The 7,447-nt window shown below is 49.8% G+C and overlaps 1 long non-coding RNA gene across 1 annotated transcript; it reads right to left on the bottom strand.

The window, feature by feature from the left end:
* Positions 1 to 4,191: 4,191 nt before the first annotated feature.
* On the bottom strand, positions 4,192 to 7,443 carry LOC120582819 (uncharacterized). The gene is made up of 2 exons (XR_005647653.1): positions 6,563 to 7,443; positions 4,192 to 4,590 (listed from the first exon to the last, which is right to left on the bottom strand). It is a non-coding gene; the product is annotated as an uncharacterized LOC120582819 (long non-coding RNA).
* Between the last annotated feature and the right edge of the window lie 4 nt (positions 7,444 to 7,447).

The following is a 7,447-nucleotide window of genomic DNA, read 5'->3' as shown; positions in this document are numbered from 1 at the left end:
AATCGGAGTGACTATATCCTAGCCCTGGCTCTCTAGCTCCCTAAAAGACCTTGGGCCAGTCACTTCCTCTCTCTGAGACCCAAATTTCTCATCTGGTGACAAGAACTTTGAACTAGAGAAGTGCTGCCTCCATGGTCCCCGGTATGTGATTCCCATCTGACATGACCTGATCATTCACCACAATGCCCGAGGGTGGCTCAATCAATAAGCTCTGATCAAGTCCCATTAAGAGCCAAGCTCTGTGTGTCAAGTACAAAGGATAACATGTTCGCCTTGACTTTTAAGAATGATAGCTAGCAAACCTCAAGGGGCAGCGAACCACAAGTGACAGCATATAGTCAAGGGTCACACCTAGAGGCATAGACTGTAGGGGCTAAGATTGTTCAGAGTGGGGAGGCCTGACACTTAGGGTCATCAGAGGATTTATAAAAAGGTGCCATTTCTCTAAGATTTGAAAGATTAGTAGAAATGTACCAGCTGGTAGAAAGGAAGTTGGGGGCATCTGGTGTTGAAAAAGTCCAGCTAACGTAATGAAACGGCACGTGGGAAAAGACCCCACGTCGCATGTGGTTTGCACAATGGCTGCGAAACAGAAGCGAACTCACCCTCACCACCACCGCTTCTTGCAGACCTTGCCCCGTCTCATTCTTTCGGTTTGATCACACCTTCAAGTGGCCTTGAATCCCCTTGTTCATGACCCAAGTCCAGTCCATCACCGAATCCTATTGACTCTATCTCCAAAGGAGATCCAAAATCCAAGTCCTTCTCCTCATCTTCCCTGCTCCCACCTTGGTCCTTGGCCACTACCAGCGGTCAACCAGGTTGCCGTGAATGCCTCTTACCTGGTATCCTGCTTCTACATTATATGCCCCCTGCGTGCTGTATTCAGCACGGGGTAGAGTGACCCTGATAAAATGCAAGTTCGATCATGTCACTCTTCCCATGGCCTCCCATGCTACCCAGAGTGAAAGCCGGTCTTTATAATGACCTACAAGCTCTTGTAGGACATGACCTGCCCGCCGTCAGCCCTTATATCTTATCATTTTTCCCCTGTGCTCCCGCCCTCCCTCCTCTCCAGCCCACTAGCTTCCTAGCTGCTTCCGTTACATTCCAGCCTCAGAACCATTGCAATGACCATTCCCTCTTCCTAGAAAATGTCTTTCCTAAGATAGCAGCAAGCTCATACCCCCTGGCCGCCTTGCCAATGACTCGTACCCTGAAAACACTGTTCATAACTGCCAACGCTCCGTCTTTTAGACGTTCTCGATCCCTATTATGCTCCGCTTTTTCTCACAGCACTTATTTTGCTCTATAATTAAATTATTTTCTTTCATTTATTGTTTCTTGTCTATCTCCCCTCGGCCCCCCACCCCACTAGAATGTCGGCTCCATGAGGGCGGGGATTTATATCCGATTGCTGCATTGCCTTAATACGGTGCCCAGCGCATAGAAGGGCTGACCACATATTTGTTGAATGAATGAATAAAGAAATCGTGGGATATTCTGATGAGTTTCTATGAAGATGAGATGAGCGGCACAGTTAGCATCAGAATGGGTATTTTCCCTCATCTTATTTTTGTCTTCTGCCAGGGAAGCTAGAATATCCTGTTCAGACCCTCAGCTCATGCCAGCTGATCCATCCACTGTGGCGGGAGGCAAGTGGAAGAGTAGAGTGGTCATAGCGAGAGCTGGTCTCCCTGCCCCGGCTCCTTAGCATTTGTGAATCACCCTCCGTGGACCTAAATGTCCTCCTCTGGAAACTGGGGGTAATGATACAAACCTCCCAGGAGAGATTAAACAGAATAATAATGCAAAAAGCATTTTAGCAGGAAGCTTGCCATTTTGTAAGGAAAGAGAGCTTGCTTAATTACTGATATTTCGCAGAGACATAACGACTTCCCCCAAAGTCAGCTTAAGGGAGGGTCTCAAGGTCAGATGAAGCGCCTGGCCCTGAGGACTCTCATGGTGAAATCGGTCCGGGTGGACTGGCAGACACACCTCAGGCCCTTGCCACCTCCCTGCCACTGTCCCCACACCAAACCAGCAGATTATCCTACCCCCCTGTCTCCCCGCCACGGTTTCCATCTCCTCTTCTGTGCTGTTGCCTCCCTGTGACAATCTTTGCCAGCGAAGCAGAAAAAGCCTAGGAAAAAAATAAAAAAATAAAAAGCTGGCCCAAGGCCGACCTTGTGAGAAATGCCCTCCTGCGATTGGCTCCCGTTCCCCCTTCCCCGCTTCTTAGGAATTAAGGTACCTGCCTTTAAAGGGGAGGGGGCTGTCCGAAGGAATGGGATGGGCAAAGGTGAGGGGTCAAGGCTCAGCAAGGCTGGCGAAGAGCAGGGAGAGGAGGGCTGGGCGCGTGAGCGCCTGCGCGCTGCCTGCCGCTGCCTGCGCCCTTCTCTGGAGCAGGTGTGAACCTGGTACCTGGAGAGGGCCGCGGCTGCTCTGATTGGCCCTGAAGAATGGGGCGACATCAGGCCACAGTGGAGCGGGCCCCTGGGGGGTGGGAGGGGCATGATGGGCGGGGCCCGGCCCTCCCTTTGCCAGATGCTTTAGGCAAGCCTGGGAAGCACCAGGTCCCGGCCGCAGCCAAGTGGGTGACCAAGTCAGCCGGGGGCGGGAGAGAGAAAGTGAATTTAGAAGGAATGATAAATGTTTCTTGACAGAGATGGCCGCCTCCAAGGGGACCCCGAACCCCTGCCCCTTGCCCCATTCTCACAACTGTAAGAAGTAGGGGCTGAGGACCGGAGAGGTTAAGAACTGCCCGCCCACTACAAGTGGCAAAGTCAAACTTCTGATCCACAGTACTTTGTGTCTAAAGGGACTGAACCACTATCCTCCTATATATTTTTGTAAAAGACTATGGGTTTCCATTGAGGTGGGCCTGATCCAATGTGACTGTCTTCTTTATAAGACGAGGTTTGGACATGGGGAGAAGGTGGCCAAGGAGAGAGGCCCCGGAAGAGAAGCCGACACTGCCAACATCTTGATCTTGGACTTCTGGCCTAAAGAACTGTGAAAAAACATGAATTTCCATTGTTTAAGCCACCCAGTCTGTGGTAATTTGATATGGCAGCCCTAGCAGACTAATAGACCATGTGAATATATTTATATAAACTTCAGCGGAGGTGTTTTTTTGTTTTGTTTTGTTTTTGTTTTAACATTTTTGTATTAAAAAAAAAACAAACCATGTGTTATGTTAAAGAATGAATTGGGCTTGGCCTGGTGAGGGTGGGCGGGGTGGAGGGCAAAGCGGGCAGAGTAGGGAGAAGCACAGAAGTGGAAGGTCCTGGCACCTCGTGTGGTGGGCGGTGGTTGGAGGAGAGTTGCCTTAATGAGATCCGAGCCTGCGGGAGTTGTTCAAGGGCGGGCCCTGTGGGCCTCTAGGTTCTGGCGGGGAATCTGGTCTTGATCTTGAAGGTGGTGGGGACCTGTTGGGGGGTTTTATGCAGGGAGAGACATGGGCTGATTATTGTGTGGAATGGCCCCTGAAGGGAACAGGAGTAGTTAACTCATCACAGGAGGCAGACACCAGACAGGAATCCATTCCTAAAGTTCCAGGAGTGTCACTGAGAGCTTGAACTTGTGTCAGGTGATGGGCAGGGAATTCGGATCTAGACTGCCCGGGTTTGAATCTCGGCTTGGCCACTGAGTAGCTGTGTGACCTCAGGCCAGTTGTTTAACTTCTCTTTGCCCCAACTTCCTGGCTGCAGGGCGGGGATAATGAGGTTACCTACCTCATAGGCTGTAGTGAGGGTTAACTGGGCTGATTTGTGTTACAGACATTAACAGTGTTTGCATTGTCATCTGGCCGGGTTTGCTAAATTTGTGGTTCACCCGGGGCTGGACGCTGGATGTATGATATATGTTTAATCCATTCTAGTGGGGTGATGGAGAAGGCATGCAGTCCCAGCACACTGGATGATCTTTGATTAGAAAACGGACATGACTGTCTCAAGGCCACATGATTAGGAAGGTAGTGGACCGGAATATGAACCCAATTCTGTCTGGCTCCAAAATCTGTGTTCTTAACACCTACGCCGTGTGACCTCGCCTGGGGCCTGGTACTTAGTAGCACCTCAACGAATGGTTTTTAAGCGAGTCACCTGAATTGACAAACTCTTACTTAGGTAGTGCCAGCAAGAACTGGTATTCACGACATTTGGGAAAATAAAAATAAACCAACAAAAAGCAGGATAAAACGTTCTCGATGTTGGAGAATCTCTGGGGTTCCCGAGGCTCATGCACAGAAATATCTGTGGGATAATTTCTCTCTAAGCGAGCTGCGATGTGGTGTTGCATCTCTCCGGGAAGCGTATCATAGAGTCGACCAGCTGGAGTGTGACCCTGTGCGTCTCTGTAAGTTTCAGGGCATTGCGCTTCATTCCAATGGCATTGCTGCTGAGCTGACTCAGTAGCTCACCAGTCACCACACGCCACTAGCCTGAGAATGTCAGTTGTTCAGTACAAACACGAGGTTACAAAATCAGGCTTCTGGAGCCTGACAGATCTAGTTGCAAACTCCAGCTCCATTAGTTTCTAGCCATCGATCTTTGGGCATTTAGCTTCTTTAAACTTTAGTTGCCCCATCTGTAAAAAAAGGAAAGAGAGAATCAATAAAGACGTCTAACTCTTAATTTTACTAAAAAAAATTAGCATCACTGTAAGTTTCCAAAAAGCTGGAAAGGAATACAATACATGTCTCTTAAACCACTAAAATAGGTATCATCTGGACACCAAAGCTTGTATGTTCTACGATAGATGAGCACATGCTTCTGGCCTTCACTGAAAATTTCAATATTCTTATTTTGGTTTCTTAGCCTATAGCTCACATGCCCCCTTTGAATTAACTTCACTTAAGAAAGCAGGGGTGCGTGTAATCTATTTTCAAATACATTTATTCAAACAGATTCAGATTTTATAGGTTGGATCTCATGAGAGAATTGAAAAGACACATACTGGTCTCCGCCCCAGTTCCTGGCACAGAGTTCTGAAAAACTTTGGAAATCCCTAAGTGTTAGGAGCACTAGGAACATCTTTTGTTCTGGTATTTGGTCTTTGACCCCGGTTTCTGACACTGGGCTCCTAAATCCCTTGGAATTTCCCGGGTGTTAGGAGTGTCTTTTGTTCTAGTGAGGTGACTCCTGGATGGGGACCAGTTGCCAGAAAGACCAAGACGTGATTAGAAACTTGGACTTTTCAGCCTCACTCTGTACCCTCCCTCCCCCTGCCATTCTCCAGAGAGGGGAGAGAGGTTGGAAATGGAGTTAATGATCGATCATGAGGAAGCCTCCATAAAATCCCCAAAATATGGGGTCTGGAGAGCTCCCAGGTTGGTGAACACATCCACACAGGGAGGGGGACACACCCCAACGTCATGGGGTAGACGCTCTTGCACTAGAGCCCCTCCCAGACCTTGCCTCAAATGTCTCTTCATCTGGCTGTTCATCGGTGTCATTTAAGATGTCCTTTAATAAGCTGGCAAACGTAAATAAGTGTTTCCTTGAGCTCTGTGAGATGTGCTATCGAATTAATCAAACCTGAGGACGGGGTCGTGGGAAAAGTCGAACAGGAGTTGTGAGTAACGTGGGGACTTCCTACTTGCCATTGGCATCTGAAGTGGGGAGCAGTCTCCTGGGACTGAGCCCTTAACCTGTGGGGTCTGACGCTATGTCCACCAAGCTAAACGGTAGGACAGACAGACCCCTAGCTGGTGTCGCAGAACTGCTCGATGTGGAGAACACCCACGAGCCTGGTGTAAGAAGAGTTGTGAGTGTGGGGGTGCTGTGGGAGGCGGGGAGAAACAGGAGGAACCCTGGGGCTTTCCAACCCAGGTCTTCATGCCCTTCGACCTGTGTGACAGACACTATAATTTAAGAAGGCTGTGGGATTCTAGGGAGAGAATGTGCATAAGCTTTGGATTCTGACCAAGTTCACTGCCAAAGAACACATGAGAAACGCTTATTAAGTCTCTTCGTTTAGGACCTGTCAAATTGTCTGTGACTCACCGCTCTGTCCTGGGCACCCAAAGACTGAGACTGGTCAGAGACTCTTTGTCTCTATTGAGGACAAAGCTAAGTGATATTCACATATTGCCCATACCACTTCCAGCCCTCTGCCCAAGACACGTGAATTAAAATGTAGATTTCATTATTATTCAGGTATGGCGAGACACACAGACCAGGAGATGACTGCCATTTGCCATTGAAATAATGGCTGGTTACTTGCATTTCTCAGGGAAGAGGGCGCATTGCACTGTGCAGGGCCACACGGGGAAGCACCAGAGTCAGGAGGCAAAGAGCGTGGGAGGAAAACATGGCAAGAGCCTGGATTGTGGTTTCTGCAGGAGGCAAGGATAAGGCAGGGCAAGAGGCTTAGAATAGACTTGTCTGGATAATCTCAGCAGACTCTGGGGTGTAGGGCTGTCTGGGACCTGGCCCTGGGGTGATTAGGGTCGGGGAATACTGGCCTGGAGGGTGAGCGTCCTGTGAGAGCCCAACGAAGGAGGTGAGTGGGGTGTGGGCTCCGCGTGGCTTGGTCTGCATGCGAAAGGAACACTTACTTGCAGGTAGATCTCTTCCTATCTGGAGCAAGTGGCTATCCCTGGGAGGGGCAGTCTCTTCTGAGGTCAGCAAGGCCCCAAGATGTCAAAGCACCAGAAAATACAGAAAATAAAAAAGTGTGATTAATCCAGTAGGGGCAGCAGCCTTGTCCCTGTGATGGGCTCAGGGCAGTTAGTCTGCCATGCACGGCCGAGCTCTGTGCCTCCGTCAGGTGACTCTGCTTCAAAGGTGCAAGATGTCCTGAGTCCTGTCTGCCTTCCTTGGACCTGTCCCCATTGGCCTACATCATTTGCAGTACAGAGCAGCAGGGCTGGCGGTTAACTTTCTATTCTCAAACAGAAACATAGCTCCCAGACAATGCCGTCTGCGGAATGTGAAGGCTTCTGTAAGAATGTCTTTAGGTGGTGCATTTCCTCCTGCCTTATAGTCATTTTTGTTTGTTCTTTCACTTTCCAGAAAAAAAGCACCGAGATTGATGGACTTGCTTTCAAGGCTCATTAATTCTATTTGTTTCCTAAGAGGAGGAGCTGTCACCAGTGCCATCGCTGGCCTCGTTCTGGGCACCGTCCCCACCACCATAACCCATCCCCGTTCCCCCTGCCCCCGTTCTAAACCGAGCTCTGACCCCGGCTGGGGTGAGGAGAGGTGGAGAGAACCTTGCTTACACACACCTCTTTCTGATGGGAAGGGCTTTGTCACCGGCCCTTCTCTAGGGTCCGGGGGGACTTTGAGGCCTGAATGAAGCGAGGACAGGAGCCCCGTTCCAGGCAGGAGGCATGCAGACCTGCTCCTGCCCCAGGGGATGCTGCAGTGAGGCAGGAACCAGCCAGCAGTTTTGTGTCTGGGACGAGTGGTAGACGATCTTCCCAGCCTCATTTGGTGAA

The sequence above is a fragment of the Pteropus medius genome, unplaced genomic scaffold (assembly GCF_902729225.1).
Source record: "Pteropus medius unplaced genomic scaffold, Ma_sr-lr_union100, whole genome shotgun sequence".
Classification (NCBI taxonomy): domain Eukaryota; kingdom Metazoa; phylum Chordata; class Mammalia; order Chiroptera; family Pteropodidae; genus Pteropus; species Pteropus medius.
This window is presented reverse-complemented; position numbering and strand designations above follow the sequence as displayed.